The sequence below is a fragment of the Odocoileus virginianus genome, unplaced genomic scaffold (genome assembly GCF_023699985.2).
Source record: "Odocoileus virginianus isolate 20LAN1187 ecotype Illinois unplaced genomic scaffold, Ovbor_1.2 Unplaced_Scaffold_6, whole genome shotgun sequence".
Taxonomy (NCBI): Eukaryota; Metazoa; Chordata; class Mammalia; order Artiodactyla; family Cervidae; genus Odocoileus; species Odocoileus virginianus.
In genome coordinates, this window is record NW_027224268.1 from 586,248 (window position 1) to 606,508 (window position 20,261).

The window sequence follows — 20,261 nt, forward strand, 5'->3', positions numbered from 1 at the left end:
ATTGAACAAATATATAATTAAAACTTGAAATCTTGAACTGTGCACCCAATTTGTCTGGCCTGTACTGTCTTACTTTCAGATAAGGAAATGGGTTCACGATGCTCAAAATAACACACTCCTCCGCTGCCATGCTCCCAGCCAAATCCCCCTCTAAAGCTCACTTATCCCCAAACCACTCTGGAAACCATCTTATTAGGCTTTTGCCAAGATATCTATTATGACCCAAACACTTCCTATTTTTCTAACCATTTCAAGCCCAGAAGAATCTCTGGGGGTACTGAACACAATTTCCCTTTGTAACAATTTTAAGGTGACTTGCTTACATGAGGCAATCATGAGAAGACCTTAGAAGAAGCAGTGCCGAGCATGATGGTGGAATATTAGGAGGAAGTGGTGAGAGGCACAGTGTATGTTTCTATCTTTACTTTCCCCAAAGGAAGGCTCTGCCCCCATGCCCACTTCCCATGGGAGCTGGAACTGGCTAAGCCTGGATTTAAAACTCTCCTTTTCTTCCTTTAAATAACTTTTAGCATCACAGAGGACTCAGGACTTGCTGGAAAAGACACATGGCTTAAAGATGTTGGCTTGATGCTCAATTTTTTGATGATCCAAAAGCTACTGTGTCTGACATGACAGTGCCTCATAAAGTAAAACATCACACAGCTGTATGATCTGTCTGTATGCTATCCCCTAGGAAATCTATCCTGGCTAACTGGACAAGGGTCATGGATTCCCCAAGGTCCTACTCCATTTAAATTGAAAACTCTCTGCTAAATGACCGCTTCAGCAAGCATGTATATGTCTCTGTATCAGGAACAGAAAACTAAGGTCGACTGGCCAAACCTGGCTTTCTGCCTATTTCATATGGCCAACAAGCTAAGAATGGTTTTGACATTTTAAATGGTTAGAGAAAAAAAATCTAAAGAAAAAGAATACTTCATGACATGTGAAAAATACATCAAATTCCCATTTCAGTGTCCATAAATAAGGTTGTACTGAAATTCAACCATGACCATTTGCTGACATCATGTCTACGGCTGCTTTTGCATCATAAAAGTGGAGGTGAGTGGTTGCAACAGGGCCCTCATGGTCCACAAAGGCGAAAATATCCACTACACAACTCTTTACAGAAAGTTTCCTGGCCCCTGGCCTGTGTGCATTGCACGTGTGACCAGGGCTCACGTTTCTGTTGCTCTCTGCCTGTCCACATCAGAGCTGTTGGTTCCTTCTTTAGACGGAGGAAAGCCCATCTTCCATTACACGCAGCACTGAATGTTAAGCTTTATTAATTTGTGATAATGAAGATGACAGGCCACTAACCTCTGCCACTAGTCTTCCAGTGTTAAAAACTCATGGCTCAAGATGCTTAGTCAGTTTAGCAGCATATTTAAATACTAATTTAGTATCTCAGGCTCTCCTTGGCACTATGGATATAAACGTCCCTGGCCACTAAGGATTTAAAATTTGCTTGAGGGAGTGAGATATGTCCAGGGGAGGCCCTTGTAGAACAAGAGAATGGTACTCACATGTGTACTCCCCTTCATGGAACACTCAGAACAGACGATGCTAGGTCAGTATACAAAGTGTTGTCACCATGGCACAGACATAAGAGAACATGTTTGATTAAAGTGAAAGTCGCTCAGTCGTGTCCGACTCTTTGCGACCCCATGGACTATAGCCTGCCAGGCTCCTCTGTCCATGGAATTCTCCAGGCAAGACTACTGGAGTGGGTAGCCATTCCCTTCTCCAGGGAATCTTCCCAACACAGGGATCAAACCCAGGTCTCCCGCATAGAGGGGGATTCTTTACCATCTGGGTCACCAAACCTGCTTTAAATATAACTATGGAATAGAAAGAATCTGCCTGCAGTGCAGGAGACCTGGGTTCGATTCCTGGGTCGGGAAGATCCCCTGGAGAAGGAAATGGCAACCCACCACTCCAGTATTCCTGCCTGGAGAATCCCATGGACAGAGGAGCCTGGCAGGCTATAGTCATGGGGTCGCAAGAGTCAGACATGACTGAGTGGCTAAGCACACACACACATATGGAATATCAAACTTAGGTGTCCTAAAGTTGCATTTCCTGAACTTAAAGAGGAAACTGGTGCCCACTAGTTTCCACAGCTGGTTAGCTGAGAACCAAGACTAGAACATCCGTCTCTGGATCCCCAAGTCCCTTGTATTTGTCTACAGCACTTTGGATTTACAGACTTTTTAAAGCATAAGTGAAGAATGCTTAAAACTAAATATTGACTACATTTATCTTCATCCTGTAGTATATGTATGTATTCCTGAAGCCATCATTTTAACATTCAATTTCACCTCTGTTGACAATCTAGGAAAGAAAAGATGCCAAATTCTGAATTTTCTGCTCTTCTGTGATGTTTCTCAGAGAAGGAAATGGCACCCCACTCCAGTACTCTTGCCTTTTCAGTTCAGTTCAGTTCAGTTCAGTCGCTCAGTCATGTCCAACTCTTTGCGACCCCATGAATCACAGCACGCCAGGCCTCCCTGTCCATCACAAACTCCTGGAGTTTACTCAAACTCATGCCCATCGAGTCGGTGATGCCATCCAGCCATCTCATCCTCTGTCGTCCCCTTCTCCTCCTGCCTTCAATCCCTCCCAGCATCACAGTCTTTTCCAACGAGTCAACTTTTCGCACGAGGTGGCCAAAGTATTGGAGTTTCAGCTTCAGCATCAGTCCTCCAATGAACACCCAGGACTTATCTCCTTTAGGATGGACTGGTTGGATCTCCTTGCAGTCCAAGGGACTCGCAAGAGTCTTCTCCAACACCACAGTTCAAAAGCATCAATTTTTCTGCGCTCAGCTTTCTTCACACTCCAACTCTCACAATTTTGTTTTTAAATAATGTCTTATTCTTCTAAAATTATGTTTATAAAGTATTTCTCATAACAGAGGCCTGACCCTGGTATGAAACAGCCTGACAATAAAAACAAGCACCACTAAAGAGAAAAAAAAAACTTCAAAAAACTTAAAGTTGACCTGTAATTATTCTATTTATATGTAGACAGTATAGAAATAAGTGAGTCACATGAATGTATTATCTATTGCCACAGTAAATTCTTCTCACAATGGAAATAAATTTCTTTATGTGCTGCATTTCACATTTCCCCCCTATTTCTTTACTATGTAACCTTTAGCTTTCACCACTGGCCAATCGGTCTGAGTACAATACAAAAAAAAGTAATAAACTTTAAAGAAGTATATCTTAGCAACACTTTGGTGCTGTCCTTCCCATGAAATTTCAGCTGTTATTAATCACTGCATATATACATGTTGGCTCTAGCTTCTGCCATTGGCGCTAAGAGACCTGGCCTAGTTGAAAGATCCCAGAGGCTTTGATGTTCCTATAATACTTGGCAGTGTCCCCTGCTGAGGGCCTCAGTTGAGATTCCCAACTTATTAACTTTGAGGTTAGCCAGAGCTCATTTCTCTGAATCTAAGTTGCTGATATAATATGAGGCTCTGAATGCTGATCCCATAGGTCTGACTTGGTAGTTCTGGACTCCTCTTTAGAGGAGCTGGAATGTGGACAGCTTGGTGGGGAGCACATCAGGTCTTTAAGAGAGAGAGTATAGGATTTTCCATTTCTGATAATGGCAATCTAGCTTGTTGCTGACCAACTCTCCAGAATGAAAAACTAGAAAATCACTTTGAAAACACCTGAGAAATACCAAGACAGTAAGGATTTGAGGGACCAGAGTCCTGGAGAGAAGGGAGGTACAAAGAGATGAAGTTGTTATTCAGCATCATTTTTCAATTGACCAAATTTCAAACAGCAGCAGAGAAACTGAAAGCTAAGAAGAGCTTCTAGCAGTTTCAGGATGAAGGGGAATAATAAATGGAGTTCAGGGCCCACCAAGGAAGAGAAGTTGAAGTAAATACCCCAGGTTTATAGTTGAGATGTTCAAAGAGGTACATTCTAGTAGTAGGGGTGAATCAGAAATGGACCAGTTCTCACAAAGATCGAAACCCAACCTCCAATCTGTTCAATCCCTGATTGGGTCAGACACACCGCCACCTTCTACCTGCTCACAAGAAGCAAAAGCTCATCCTTTCTGGAAGATAATACCATCCAGAGTCCCAAATTATCTACACTTCTTCATATACAAAATCAGGTAGTGAAACAAAAATTGCCTCGTATACCAGAAGAGAAAACAAAATGGTCAAAAAACAAGAGGATATATAATAGAGATAGACTTATAGAGGTTCCACAAGTTAGAGTTACCAAAGAGGCATCTTACAATATATTGGGATGAATTCAAGAAATTATGTGATGAGATGGAATAACATGGAAATTCTACAACTGCAAAAATACAGTAACTGAAATTGAGAATTAAATGAAAGCTTCAGAAGCAGACTAGACACAGTTGAAGAGAGAATTTGTGAGCTGAAAATGGCCAGACTGAAGTACAGTGAGAAAAAAGGAGGGAAAATACAGAAAAGGTAATAGAAATATATAGGTGAAATGGTGAAATGAAATTGTGTTTTAAATTGTTCCCAATCACAGAGGCCTGAGCCAAGTATGAAACTGTTTGCCTCAGTAAAACCAAAAACAACCAAAAGGAGAAAAAAATCATGAGGAAGTTTTAAGTAAACCTGCAGTTATTCTATTTATATGTAGATAGCACACAGAAGGAGAGAAAAGAGAGAACGTGGCAGAAATAATCTTTGAAGTTGTCATAGCTGAGAACTTTCCAAATGTGACTGAAATCATTAAGTCACAGATGTAAGGAAAAAAGCTATGAATCTCAAGAAGGAAGAATGCAAAGAAAACCATACCTAAGCGCACCATGGTAATGCTGTCGAAAACCAGAGATAAAGAGAAACATCTTAAAATGAGTCAGAGAGAAAAAAACCAACAATTTTAAGTTATTTTAAAATGAATGAAACTGACATCTGAATTCACAGTGGAAGTCAGGACAATGAATGGCAACTTCTAAGTGGGAAAGATAAGAATGGCCAGCCTAGAATTTTATGCCCAGTGACAACATCCTCTTCCAATTACATTAAATAAAGACATTTTTGGACAAATGAAACCATAAAATGTATACCCATTAGACTTACACTAAGTGAAATACTGAAGGATATTCTTTGGGCAGAAGTGAAATAATCTAAGATGATGTCACAGAGATGCAGTGAGGAATGGTGAATCCAGGAATAAGTTTAAAGGCAAACATGTGAGCAAATATAAAAACAATTAACACAATGTCTGTGCGTTTTAAAATATGGAGAGAATTTAAATATAGAATAATAATACTGCCCTCCCCCCAAAAAAAACAAAGACAGGAGGGAATTAGAATGAAGTTAAAGTGAAGCAGGAAAGTTCTAATTTATAGTAAATTTAAATAATTCAAGGATACATGTTGTAAACACAAGGGTAACTGTTAAAAGAACATTGAGTTTGTATAATTTACAAACTCATGGCAGGGGTGGGGGAAAGGATAGAATGATTTATATGTTTAATTAATTTAAAAGAAGGAAAGAAGGGAGAGAAAAAGGATTATGAAACAGGTGAAACCAACAAAAACCAAATAATAAAATGGTAGATCTAAACCCAAACATATCAGCAAATCGATGCTACCAGACTGTCTGACTTTATAGGGCAGAAATCTATAGCCAAGTTACAAATAGCAAAGACATTTCTGTTTAGTCACTCATATTATGCATACCCACAAAAATCAACATTGATGAAAGTAACTTAACATCCATAATGCAAAGACATCCATGGCAAATAGGTTAATGGCATCATCAAATAAATGAGTATTTAAGATTATGCAAGGCACAAAACAACTTGAAAAGCTGTGAAATTTTACAGCCCTTATAGGAAAGAAACTCGACAGTGGCTTTCTTTGATAATCTTAAATATTTGATAATAATCCTAAACACTTATATGACATTACCGGTAAAGACTTATGGAGCTAAAACTTTTCTCAGTTCAGTTCAGTTGCTCAGTCGTGTCCGACTCTTTGCGACCCCATGAATCGCAGCACGCCAGGCCTCCCTGTCCATCACCAGCTCCCGAAGTTTACTCAAACTCATGCCCATCGAGTCGGTGATGCCATCCAGTCATCTCATCCTCTGTCATCCCCTTCTCCTCCTGCCCCCAATCCCTCCCAGCATCAGGGTCTTTTCCAATGAGTCAACTCTTTGCATGAGGTAGCCAAAGTATTGGAGTTTCAGCTTCAACATCAGTCCTTCCAATGAACACCCAGGACTAATCTCCTTTAGGATGGACTGGTTGGATCTCCTTGCAGTCCAAGGGACTCTCAAGAGTCTTCTCCAACACCACAGTTCAAAAGCATCAATTTTTCTGCGCTCAGCTTTCTTCACAGTCCAACTCTCACATCCATACATGACCACTGAAAAAACCATAGCCTTGACTAGATGGACCTTTGTTGGCAAAGTAATGTCTCTGCTTTTTAATATGCTATCTAGGTTGGTCATAACTTTCCTTCCAAAGAGTAAGCGTCTTTTAATTTCATGGCTGCAATCACCATCTGCAGTGATTTTGGAGCCCAAGAAAATAAAGTCTGCCACTGTTTCCACTGTTTCCCCATCTATTTCCCATGAAGTGATGGGACCAGATGCCATGATCTTAGTTTTCTGAATGTTGAGCTTTAAGCCAACCTTTTCACTCTCTTCTTTCACTTTCATCAAGAGGCTTTTTAGTTCCTCTTCACTTTCTGCCATAAGGGTGGTGTCATCTGCATATCTGAGGTTATTGATATTTCTCCCAGCAATCTTGATTCCAGCTTGTGCTTCATCCAGCCCAGCATTTCTCATGATGTACTCTGCATATAAGTTAAATAAGCAGGGTGACAATATACAGCTTTGACGTACTCCTTTTCCTATTTGGAACCAGTCTGTTGTTCCATGTCCAGTTCTAACTTTTGCTTCCTGACCTGCATACAGATTTCTCAAGAGGCAGGTCAGGTGGTCTGATATTCCCATCTCTTTCAGAGTTTTCCACAGTTTATTGTGATCCACACAGTCAAAGGCTTTGACATAGTCAATAAAGCAGAAATAGATGTTTTTCTGGAACTCTCTTGCTTTTTCGATGATCCAACAGATGTTGGCAATTTGATCTCTGGTTCCTCTGCCTTTTCTAAATCCAGCTTGAACATCTGGAAGTTCACGGTTCACGTATTGCTGAAGCCTGGCTTGGAGAATTTTGAGCATTACTTTGCTAGCTTGTGAGATGAGTGCAATTGTGCAGTAGTTTGAGCATTCTTTGGCATTGCCTTTCTTTGGGATTGGAGTGAAAACTGACCTTTTCCAGTCCTGTGGACACTGCTGAGTTTTCCAAATTTGCTGGCATATTGAGTGCAGCACTTTCACAGCATCATCTTTCAGGATTTGAAACAGCTCAGCTGGGGGCGGCGCGCGGTGCCCGGCTCCCTGCGGGCCCGGCGGGGCGGTGGGCTCGGCTGCCAGCTGCGCACTGGGTGGGGTGTGGCCGGCCGGCGGCGGGGAGTGCTCGGCGCCGACATGTGTGGGGCGGTGAGCGCGGGGCCCCGCGGGCTGGGGTCGCCGCCGCGGCGAGGCGCCCTCCGCACCAAGCCCAGGGCTGGCCGAGGTCGGAGCGCGGGGACCCCGGTCGCCTTCGCCCGCCCCGCCCGGGGAAGGCCGCGCTCAAGAAGTGGCCCCACGTCTAAGGGCCGGCGAGGAGCGGTGACCATGGCACCTGAGGACAGAGCTCTGCCTTCCAGGGACACGGCCGCCCTCCGGGAGAGGAGGCCCAAGCAGGAGGCGGCCGGGACAGGAATTGAACTGCGAGCCACGTCCCAGACCCCGCTGACGTTCGGCGACGTGGCAGTGGAGTTCTCCGGGGAGGAGTGGGCCCGGCTGGACTCGGCCCAGAGGAGCCTGCACCGGAGCGTGATGCTGGAGAACTACAGGAACCTGGCCTCGCTGGGACTTTGCATGTCTAAGCCCGAGATGATCTCGTCGTTGGAACAGAGGAAGGAGCCCTGGGCTGTGAAGAGAAAGTCAACCAGAGGCAGGTGCCCAGACTCGCAGACTGCGCTGAAGACCCAGGAGTTGCCTTCAGAGAAGAACTTCAGTGAAGAGGCGCTGTCCCAGGAGGTGCACACGGAGAGACCCGCGGAGCGCGCCATCCTCGGGGAAGGCTGGGCTTACGCCGCTGTGTGTGAGGGGGCGCCTGGCATGGTGGCCATCACAGATGTGGCCTCAGACGTCTCGCAGCAGCCAGACCCCGCTGCGGAGAGTTTCTGTAGGAGCGTGGTGTGGCAGCACCGCCATCCGGGGACAGGAGGCCAGCAGTCTATACAGGAGACCCAGGAGTTACTTCAAAAGCACAGTTGCTTTGCTGAAGTGGTGACGGACAGAACTTTAGACACTAATGTCGAGCGTTCCACGCTCAGCGGAAGCTGGGACGCTGAGGGTCTGTTTGAACGGAAACTGGCAGGTCAGGAGACGCGGCTCGGGCGGGAGGCAGTCGCTTGCCACAAAACCCTCTCTGAGGGGAGAGATTGTCCGTATCACAGACCAGGAAGGTGGTTCCACCTGGACGTCTCAGAAGAGCGGGTCCACCACCGTGACTCGGTTAAGAAAGCTTTGCCACCAAACTCAGTGCTGATAAAACATGCAGGAATCTACACAGGGAAAAAACTCTTCAAATGTCATGAATGCAAGAAAACTTTCACACAGAGCTCGTCCCTCACCGTCCACCAGAGGATCCACACGGGCGAGAAGCCGTACAAGTGTAAGGAGTGCGGCAAGGCCTTCAGCGACGGCTCATCCTTCGCCCGCCACCAGCGGTGCCACTCGGGCAAGAAGCCCTACGAGTGCCTGGACTGCGGGAAGGCCTTCATCCAGAACACGTCGCTCGTCCGCCACTGGAGGTACTACCACACCGGGGAAAAGCCCTTCGACTGCCTGGACTGCGGGAAAGCCTTCAGCGACCACATCGGGCTGAACCAGCACCGGCGGATCCACACCGGCGAGAAGCCCTACGCCTGCGAGGTGTGCCGCAAGGCCTTCAGCCACCACGCCTCCCTCACCCAGCACCAGCGCGTGCACTCGGGGGAGAAGCCCTTCCAGTGCAAGGAGTGCGGGAAGGCCTTCAGGCAGAACATCCACCTGGCCAGCCACCTGCGGATCCACACCGGGGAGAAGCCCTTCGAGTGCGCGGACTGCGGCAAGGCCTTCAGCATCAGCTCGCAGCTGGCCACCCACCAGCGGATCCACACGGGGGAGAAGCCCTACGCCTGCAAGGTGTGCAGCAAGGCCTTCACGCAGAAGGCGCACCTGGCGCAGCATCAGAAGACCCACACGGGGGAGAAGCCCTATGAGTGCAAGGAGTGCGGCAAGGCCTTCAGCCAGACCACGCACCTGGTCCAGCACCAGCGCGTCCACACCGGGGAGAAGCCCTACAAGTGCCTGCAGTGTGGGAAGGCCTTCGGCGACAACTCGTCCTGCACTCAGCACCAGAGGCTTCACACGGGCCAGCGGCCCTACGGCTGCACGGAGTGTGGGAAGGCCTTCAAGACCAAGTCGTCCCTCATCTGCCACCGCAGGAGCCACACCGGCGAGAAGCCCTACGAGTGCGGCGCCTGCGGCAAGGCCTTCAGCCACCGGCAGTCCCTGAGCGTGCACCAGAGGATCCACTCCGGGAAGAAGCCCTACGAGTGCAAGGAGTGCCGGAAGACCTTCATCCAGATCGGCCACCTCAACCAGCACAAGAGGGTGCACTCGGGGGAGAGGCCGCGCGGCCCCAGGAGGAGCCGCAGAGCCTTCCGGCAGGGCTCGCACTGTGCGCACGCGCGGACGCTCCCGGGAGAGGCGCCCGCGCAGCCCGCGCCCGCGGCGAGCCCCGCGGGCCTCGCGCCCACGTTCCTCTGGAGCCCGCCCTCACTGCCGTCCCTGCCGTCCTGAGAGGCCGCGCCTCGAGCCCCGTGCCCCTCTTTGCTGAGGACTGTCCCGTTCCTGCCCTGTTTCCTCCTCAGGTTGCCAGTTGAAGTGAGCGCGGAACCCGTTTACGCCTCACGTAAAGACCGGGGATGCGATCCTTCCGGTCGGTGAATGTGTAAGGTGTGTGTAGCGCGAGGAGTGGTCCGTACTAAGGGTGCAGTGATGTTAGCTCTTTAGGGAACGTTATTTTTGGACACGGAAAAGTTACCACTGGCAGCTGAGGAAAAACGATGCACAGAAGGAAGCCAAGAGAAGCCGGCTTTTAGATCAGGAAAGGGCGATTCCCGATAGTGAGGCTTTTCCGGTTTTGGTTTTAAACTCAGTTCCATAATGTTGAGTTAGTATTGGGGCTTGTCACTTATCTGCCTGTGTGAGGTGCTGTGACGTTGGTAAGAGAATTGCTTTACATTCAGCAGGACTTGATCATTTAAATTCGCCAGGGCTTATGGGTGAATTCCATTCAACTCAAGGAACCACTAACCTTCAGGCAAATTGATCTGGACCATGTGACTCACCGCCCAAGTTTCACTGACTGTTCGAACAGCCCATGGCCTAATTTTTAAAAATCAGTTTAACGGAGGAACAAGTGAAGAGAATAATAGCTTATGACAACATGAAAGTTACGTGAAATTTAAATTTCAGAGTCCGTAAATACAGCCTGACTGGCCCACAGCCGTGGCTCACCGCATGGTACCTACTGCCTGGGGCAGCTGTCAGGCCACAGCAGCAGAGCTGAGAAGCTGCGGCAGAGACGCTGTCGTCCGCAAAACCTCAAGTGTTTACTTAATATCCTCGTGCGGCAGAAGCTCGCCAACTCCCGCTCCATGCAGAGAAAAAAACCACACAAAAGGTTCTAATTATTTCCCTGAGAATAATAGAACTCTCCCATCAAAAACAAGAAAAACTCTAAACCAATTTATGAATAGAGGTGAAAGGACATTATTAAAGCATCAAACAATAGTAAATATGAGGAAATAATGTCCACAAAAGGAGAAATACAATATTTTTCTAGATGAAGTAATACCATTAAAATGTAAAATACCATTCACAACAGACTCCCAGTAGGATGTTTGCTCTGATAATTTCAGTGGAAAACACAGAAATGTGATTTGTCAAACATAGCAGGACATTTTTAAAATGTTTTGGTTTATAATCAGATTGGCTTCCCTGGGTGTAAAGAATCCACCTGCCAGTGCAAGATACAGGTTCAAACCCTGAGTGGGAAAGATCCCCTGGAGAAGGAAATGGCAACCTGCTCCAGTATCCTTGCCTGGAGAATCCCACGGACAGAGGAGCCTGGCTGCTACAGTCCATGGGGTCCCAAAGAGTCAGATGCAAGTTAGTGACTAAACAACAACCTATAATTAAGATTAGGTTTTCATCATTGGGGAAATGATGTTTTAACAATCAGTTATCCACTCTCCAAAAAAACATACCTAGACCTTACAAAGAAATATGAGACAATTGTATTTAGCAGCTCTAATTATGAAATAAATGGCAACCCAGTCCAGTATTCTTGCCTGGAGAATCCCATGGACAGAGGAGCCTGGCAGGCTATAGTCCATGGGGTCACAAGAGTTGGACACAACTAAATCAACTTTGGCATGGCAGAAGGTGCCAAAAAGATGTAATAGACAACTGGCAGAAAATAACAATGTGTACGAATAAATGTGTCATTTAAGAACAGAGTGCTGTGACACATACAAAGCAGGGAAATAGGTGGTGCATGCCAACAGATGCGTCATGCTCGAAGAACTCGAATAAAGAACACATGTTGGGTTCTTAACCCCATTGGTCAGAAAATTACAGATTTAATACAAATCTTGGCTCTCAGATGGGTTAAAATCTTACCTGGTTAATATGCCATACCTTTATCAGTGTGGAAAACAGGAGGCTGGTCATCATTACCCATGTCAATGTGTCTGCTCTGGTTCGGGGTGGCAATGTGGCATGACCTGTCCGCTTTATAAACATGAGTTCCTTTTGAAACAGTAACTCTAGATCTAGGAGTTTCATCCCACTGGAATAAATATATAAGTATAAAAAAAAAAAAGAAATAGCTCAGCTGGAATTCCATCACTTCCACTAGCTTTGTTTATAGTGATGCTTTCTAAGGCCCACTTGACTTCACATTCCAGGATGTCTGGCTCTAGGTGAGTGATCACACCATTGTGATTATCTGGGTCATGAAGATCTTTTTTGTACAGTTCTTTTGTGTATTCTTGCCACCTTTTCTTAATATCTTCTGCTTCTGTTAGGTCCATACCATTTCTGTCCTTTATCAAACCCATCTTTGCATGAAATGTTCCCTTGGTATCTCTAATTTTCTTGAAGAGATCTCTAGTCTTTCCCATTCTGTTGTTTTCCTCTATTTCTTTGCACTGATCACTGAGGAAGGCTTTCTTTTTTTTTTTTTTTTCATGTATTTTTATTAGTTGGAGGCTAATTACTTTACAATATTGTAGTGGTTTTTGTCATACATTGACATGAATCAGCCATGGATTTACATGTATTCCCCATCCCGATCCCCCCTCCCACCTCCCTCTCGACCCGATCCCTTTGGCTCTTCCCAGTGCACCAGGTCCGAGCACTTGTCTCATGCCATCCAACCTGGGCTGGTGATCTGTTTCACCCTAGATAATATACATGTTTCGATGCTGTTCTCTTGAAACATCCCACCCTCGCCTTCTCCCACAGAGTCCAAAAGTCTGTTCTATACATCTGTGTCTCTTTTTCTGTTTTGCATATAGGGTTATCATTACCATCTTTCTAAATTCCATATATATGTGTTAGTATACTGTAATGGTCTTTGAGGAAGGCTTTCTTATCTCTCCTTGCTATTCTTTGAAACTCTGCATTCAAATAGGTATATCTTTCCTTTTCTCCTTTGCTTTTCGCTTCTCTTCTTTTCACAGCTATTTGTAAGGCTTCCTCAGACAACCATTTTGCCTTTTTGCATTTCTTTTCCATGGGGATGGTCTTGATCCCTATCTCCTGTACAATGTCACAAACCTCCGTCCATAGTTCATCAGGCACTCTGTCTACCAGGTCTAGTCCCTTCAATCTATTTCTCACTTCCACTGTATAGTCATAAGGGATCTTATTTAGGTCATACGTGAATGGTCTACTATTGAAGAAGCATTTCTAGCCTCTCATTAATAAGTCAGTTTGAATCAACCATGCTAGAAGACCAAAGTATCTTTCTAATATCTCTATGGAAAAACATATCACCCAACAGGCACATGAAGGATGCTCAACATTGCTAATCATCAGGGAAATGCAAATCAAAACCACAATGAGATATCACCTCACACCTGTCAGAATGACTATCATCAAAAAGAACACAAATAACAAATATTGGTGAGGATATGGAGGAAAGGGAACCCTTCTACACTGTTGGTGAGAATGTAAATTGATGCAGCCACTGTGAGAACCGTATGAAGGTTTCTTGAAAAGCTAAAAATAGAACTATCATATGAACCAGCAGTTCCACTCCTGGGTATATATCCAAACAAACAAAAAAACAAAAAAACTAATTTTAAAGGACACACGCATCCCAATGTTAGTAGCTGTTTTATTTATAATTGCCAAGATATGGCAGTATCCCAAGTGTCCATCAAAGGATGGATGAATAAAGAAGATATGTTTTTTTCTGAATAGATGCCCAGAAGTGGGATTGCAGGGTCATATGGTAGCTCTATTTTCAGTTTTTTAAGGAATCTTCATACTGTTCTCCATAGTGGCTATACCAATTTACATTCCCACCAACAGTGTAGGAGGTTCCCTTCTCTCCACACCCTCTCCAGCATTTGTTGTTTGTGGATTTTTTGATGACAGCCATTCTGACTGGTGTGAGGTGATATTTCACTGTAGTTTTGATTTGCATTTCTTTAATAACTAGCAATGTTGAACAACTTTTCATGTGCCTATTGGGCATCTGCAGTCTTCTTTGAAGAAGAGGTCTTCTGCCCATTTTTTGAGTGAGTTGTTTGTTCTGATGTTGTTAAGTGTAATAAGCTGTTTGTTTCCAAGGCAAACCATTCAATATCACAGTAATCCAAGTCTATGCCCCAACCAGTAATGCTGAAGAAGCTGAAGTTGAAACAGTTCTATGAAGACCTACAAGACCTTTTAGAACTAACACCCAAAAAAGATGTCCTTTTCATTATAGGGGACTGGAATGCAAAAGTAGGAAGTCAAGAAATACCTGGAGTAACAGGCAAATTTGGCCTTGGAGTACAGAATGAAGCAGGGCAAAGGCTAACAGTTTTGCCAAGAGAACACACTGGTCATAGCAAACACCCTCTTCCAACAACACAAGAGAAGACTCTATACATGGACATCACCAGATGGTCAACACTGAAATCAGGTTGATTATATTCTTTGCAGCCAAAGATGGAGAAGCTCTATACAGTCAGCAAAAACAAGACCGGGAACTGACTGTGGCTCAGATCATGAACTCCTTATTGCCAAATTCAGACTTAAATTGAAGAAAATGGGAAAACCACTAGACCATTCAGGTATGACCTAAATCAAATCCCTTACGATTATACAGTGGAAGTGAGAAATAGATTCAAGGGACTAGATCTGATAGAGTGCCTCGGAAGAACTATGGACAGAGGTTTGTGACATTGTACAGGAGGCAGGGATCAAGACCATCCCCAAGGAAAAGAAATGCAAAAAGGCAAAATGGTTGTCTGAGGAGGCCTTACAAATAGCTGTGAATAGAAGAGAAGCAAAAGGCAAAGGAGAAAAGGAAAGATATATCCATTTGAATGCAGAGTTCCAAAGAATAGCAAGGAGAGATAATTTTATTTTTATTTATTTTTTGGCTGTGCCACAAGGCATGTGGGATCTTAGTTCCCTGACCAGGGATTGAACCTGTGCCCCCTGCATTGGAAGTGTGGATTCCTAACCACTGGACCGCCAGGGAAGTCCCACAAGGAGAGATAAGAAAGCCTTCCTCAGCGATCAATGCAAAGAAATAGAGGAAAACAATAGAATGGGAAAGACTAGAGATCTCTTCAAGAAAATTAGAGATACCAAGGGAACATTTCATGCAAAGATGGGTTTGATAAAGGACAGAAATGGTATGGACCTAACAGAAGCAGAAGATATTAAGAAAAGGTGACAAGAATACACAAAAGAACTGTACAAAAAAGATCTTCATGACCCAGATAATCACAATGGTGTGATCACTCACCTAGAGCCAGACATCCTGGAATGTGAAGTCAAGTGGGCCTTAGAAAGCATCACTACAAACAAAGCTAGTGGAAGTGATGGAATTCCAGCTGAGCTATTTCAAATCCTAAAAGATGATGCTGTGAAAGTGCTGCACTCAATATGCCAGCAAATTTGGAAAACTCAGCAGTGGCCACAGGACTGGAAAAGGTCAGTTTTCACTCCAATCCCAAAGAAAGGCAATCCCAAAGAATGCTCAAACTACTGCACAATTGCACTCATCTCACAAGCTAGCAAAGTAATGCTCAAAATTCTCCAAGCCAGGCTTCAGCAATACGTGAACCGTGAACTTCCAGATGTTCAAGCTGGATTTAGGAAAGGCAGAGGAACCAGAGATCAAATTGCCAACATCTGTTGGATCATTCGAAAAAGCAAGAGAGTTCCAGAAAAACATCTATTTCTGCTTTATTGACTATGTCAAAGCCTTTGACTGTGTGGATCACAATAAACTGTGGAAAATTCTGAAAGAGATGGGAATATCAGACCACCTGACCTGCCTCTTGAGAAATCTGTATACAGGTCAGGAAGCAAAAGTTAGAACTGGACATGGAACAACAGACTGGTTCCAAATAGGAAAAGGAGTACGTCAAAGCTGTATATTGTCACCCTGCTTATTTAACTTATATGCAGAGTACATCATCAGAAATGCTGGGCTGGATGAAGCACAAGCTGGAATCAAGATTTCCAGGAGACATATCAATAACCTCAGATATGCAGATGACAACATCCTTATGGCAGAAAGTGAAGAGGAACTAAAAAGCTTCTTGATGAAAGTGAAAGAAGAGAGTGAAAAAGTTGGCTTAAAGCTCAACATTCAGAAAACTAAGATCATGGCATCTGGTCCCATCACTTCATGGCAAATAGGATGGGGAAACAGTGGAAACAGTGACAGACTTTATTTTGGGGGACTCCAAAATCACTGCAGATGGTGATTGCAGCCATGAAATTAAAAGATGCTTGCTCTTTGGAAGAAAAGCTATGACCCACCTAGACAGCATATCAAAAAGCAGAGACATTACCAACAAAGGTCCATCTAGTCAAGGCTATGGTTTTTTCAGTGGTCATGTATGGATGTGAGAGTTGGACTATAAAGAAAGCTGAGTGCCGAAGAATTGATGCTTTTGAACTGTGGTGTTGGAGAAGACTCTTGAGAGTCCCTTGGACTTCAAGGAGATCCAACCAGTCAATCCTAAAGGAAATCAGTTCTGAATATTCATTGGAAGGACTGATGCTGAAGCTGAAACTCCAATACTTTGGCCACCTGATGTGAAGAACTGATTCATTGGAAAAGACCCTGATGCTGGGAAAGATTGAAGGCAGGAGGAGAAGGGGATGACAGAGGATGAGATGGCTGGATGGCATCACTGACTCAATGAACATGAGTTTGAGTAAACTCCGGGAGTTGGTGATGGACAAGGAGGCCTGGCGTGCTGCAGTCCATGGGGATGCAAGGAGTCACACAGGACTGATTGACTGAACTGAACTGAAATTTTGGAGATAATCCCTTATCTGTCACATCATTTGCAAATATTTTCTCCCAATCTGTGGGTTGTCTTTTCATTTTGTTTATTGTTTCCTTTGCTGTGCAAAAGCTTTTGAGTTTAAGTAGGTCCCATTTGTTTATTTTTGTTTTTATTTCCATTATTCTGGGAGATGGATCAAAAAAGATATTGCTGTGATTTATGTCAGAGAGTGTTCTGCCTATGTTTTCCTCTAGCAATTTTATAGTGTCTCATCTCACATTTAGGTCTTTAATCCACTTTGAGCTTATTTTTGTGTATGTAGTTAAGGGATGATGTAAACATGGTTCAGAGAAAAATATGATCCGAAAGTATACATGCACCCCAATGTTCACTGCAGCACTGTTTACAATAGCCAAGACACAGAAGCAACCTAAATGTCCATCGACAGAGGAATGGATAAAGAAGATGGTACATATATACAATGGAATATTACTCAGCCATTAAAAGGAATGAAATAATGCCATCTGCAGCAACATGGATGGACCTAGAGAGTGTCATACTGAGTGAAGTAAGTCAGAGAAGGAGAAATATCGTATGACATCCTTTATATGTGGAATCTAAAAAGAAATGATACAAATGAACTTACTTACAAAACAGAAAGACTCACAGACTTAGAAAATGAACTTATGGTTGCCAGGGGAAGGGATAGTTAGGGACTTTGGGAAGGTCATGTACACACTGCTATATTTAAAATAGATAACCAACAAAGACCTATTGTACAGCACAGGGAACTCTGCTCAATGTTATGTGCCAGCCTGGTTGGGAGAGTGTTTGAGGGGGAATAGATACATGTAGATATATGGCAGAGTCCCTTCGCTCTTCACCTGAAACTACCACAGCACTGTTAATCAGTTATACTCCAATACAAAATAAAAAGCTTAAGTTTTTTTAAAAAATAAGATATGGTATATGTATATATAATAAAATACTACTTAGACATAAAAATGTGAAAATTTGCCATTTGCAGGAACATGGATAGTAGAACCTACCAGAATTCATTCATTCCTTTGTCCCTTCCTTCATGCATCCATTTATTAATGTAGTCAGCAAACACTTATCGAGCATCTACTACAAGCTAGAGACTGTCCTAGTGTCAGATAGTATACTAATGAATGCCATAGCCTCCCCGACCCCCCTTTTTTTTGAGCTTATATTCTAGTGATAGGAGACAGAGAGTAAGCAAGTAAACCAATAAATGAACAAAATAATTCTCAAAAAAAAAATAGTGGATGATATTTACCCAAGAAAAATGAAGATATACATCTATACAAAAACTGTATGTGAATGTTTGTGACAGCTTGATTTATAATCACCCCAAACTGAAAACAAATCTAATACCCATTAACTGAAGAATGAATAAACAAACTGCAGTCTAGCCACACGATGGACTACTACTCAGCAACAGAAAGGAAGAGATTACTGATACATGCAACAACATGAATTGAAAGAAGCCAGACTCAAACAGCTTACACACTGTATGATGTCATTTATATGATATTTTGGAAAAGATCAGTGGCTGCCAGGAGCTTTGTTTTCTTTCTTTTCTTTTTCTAGGAGCTTTATTTTCTGTAAGAACAACTTAGTGTGCAAGGGAGTTATAAACTAAACAAAGTTTGGATCTGGGAAAAAAATCCCCTCCTGGGTGGAGGAAGAGTATAGACTACAAAGGGACATAAAAGAATTGGGGGCTGATGGAAATGTTCTATATCTTGATTGTGCTGTGCATGCATGCTAAGTCGCTTCAGTCATGTTCGACTCTGCGACCCTATGGACTGTAGCCCACCGGGCTCCTCTGTCCATGGGATTCTCCAGGTAAGAATACTGGAGTGGGTTGCCATGCCCTCCTCCAGGAGATCTTCCTGATCCAGGGATCAAACCTGCATCTCTTATATCTCTTGCATTGTCAGGCAGGTTCTTTACCACTAGCACCACCTGGGAAGCAGGTGATTGTGCTGGTGGTGGTTATATGACTGTGTCAGTTTGTCAAAATTCATAGAATGCACACTTAGAAATTTACTGTATATAAGTTACACCTCGATCAACCTGAAAGAAGAAACTGGATGATGGAATAAAGTGTTAGTCATTCATTTAGAGTGAATGATTGATGAAGACCTCCTACAGAAGGTGACATTTAATATGTAAAATGAATCTGCAATCTCTTACTGGTTCCTAGGCAAATCACTTCATGTCGCAGCAAATACCAGATATTAATATAATACTTAATAATCAGAATTTCAAAGATGATTGTAATAAACAAGATCCCTTGATCTACTACAGGGAAGTAGAAAAAACTTTTCTTTTATTCTGCAAACCATGTGTTTAATTAAGAGAGAATTTATGCAAACCCCACACACCAGGAGGATTTACAAGTGCAAAAATGCAAATTTAGTCTATTTTCAAAAGGCGGTATTGACAAGCACAGTTCAAAAAACCTCACCAGGGAGCCCTTTCAGTCTATACTCTATGTTTCATGATTAAGTATGCGCCTTTTTTTTTTTGCCTCCATGCATTTTAAGTTGCCAGAAATGATAATTAATCATATAAAGGTCTACGACTTTAAAAGATAATGTGTGAGAGACAAGGTCAGAGTTCTTTGCTGCCCTCATCTCCACAGCACTCCAACTCCAAGAGTCTTGCTGGGAACCACCCCCTCAATGCACACGCACTCTTCCCTCGAAGCTGCCCTCGGAGCACTCCCACAGCCAGCAGCTGTGACAGATCCCTCGCTGTGGGGCGACACGAACCGAGTTTCCTTCAGGAGAGGCGGAAAAACCATACTCTATGGAAGTTTTGGACTGGTGACTCATGTAAACTCCTCCAACAGAGACTTTCTAGGAAAGACGCTTACAAGAGATTAAATTGTCCTCCCTTTCGAGAAACGGCCAGTCCCCTGGGAAGCAGTGAAGCTGGGCCTCTAGACAGGAGAGGAGCTCTGTAACCACTGGGGTGGTCCCCTCAGAAAGGGACCAACTTGGAATCACTCAGGACATCTTCCCTCAGAATAGCAGGGTTTGAGACCAGTAACTCCCACTGTCCAGAGAAGGGAAATGGAATCAGACTTTGTCTTGGTTTTTCAATTTCCCCGAAGGCACTGGGACCTGGAATGTGGAAAGCAGGGTTCTAGTGAGCTTCTGCTTTGAATTTGTTGTGACGAGGCCAAATTCCAGCACCTCTTTTGGTCTCTGTGTCAAACAAAGAAAGATACTGTGATTTATAAGAAATACATATTTGGTCATTCAGACAACCAAAATATATTTCTCATATGCATTTGGTTTTCCTCTTGTCCCTGGCTAATACTCCTAAAACCCTTGGAATTTCCTAAGTGTGTTGAGAGTGATAAAGGCGTCTTTTGTTATGTTAATAAGATGACTTTTAGAAAGCAGCTAAGGATGCGGGCTGGTTTCCAAGTGATTCTAGGCTTGATTAGAAGGCTGGAACTTTCAGTCCCAGCTCCAGACCTCTGGAGAGAAGCTGTATGTTGAATCAGCTGTCAATCGTCAATGGTTTAATCAATCACACCTGTGTAATGAAGCCTGCAT

At 43.8% G+C, this 20,261-nt stretch overlaps 1 protein-coding gene and 1 pseudogene across 1 annotated transcript in view; one reads left to right on the forward strand and one right to left on the reverse strand.

The window, feature by feature from the left end:
- The window catches only part of GRPR (gastrin releasing peptide receptor), a 53,873-nt gene that overhangs the window by 25,423 nt on the left and 8,189 nt on the right, over nt 1-20,261 (reverse strand). The window lies entirely within an intron of this gene.
- On the forward strand, nt 7,610-11,234 carry LOC139033436 (zinc finger protein 28 homolog pseudogene; annotated as a pseudogene).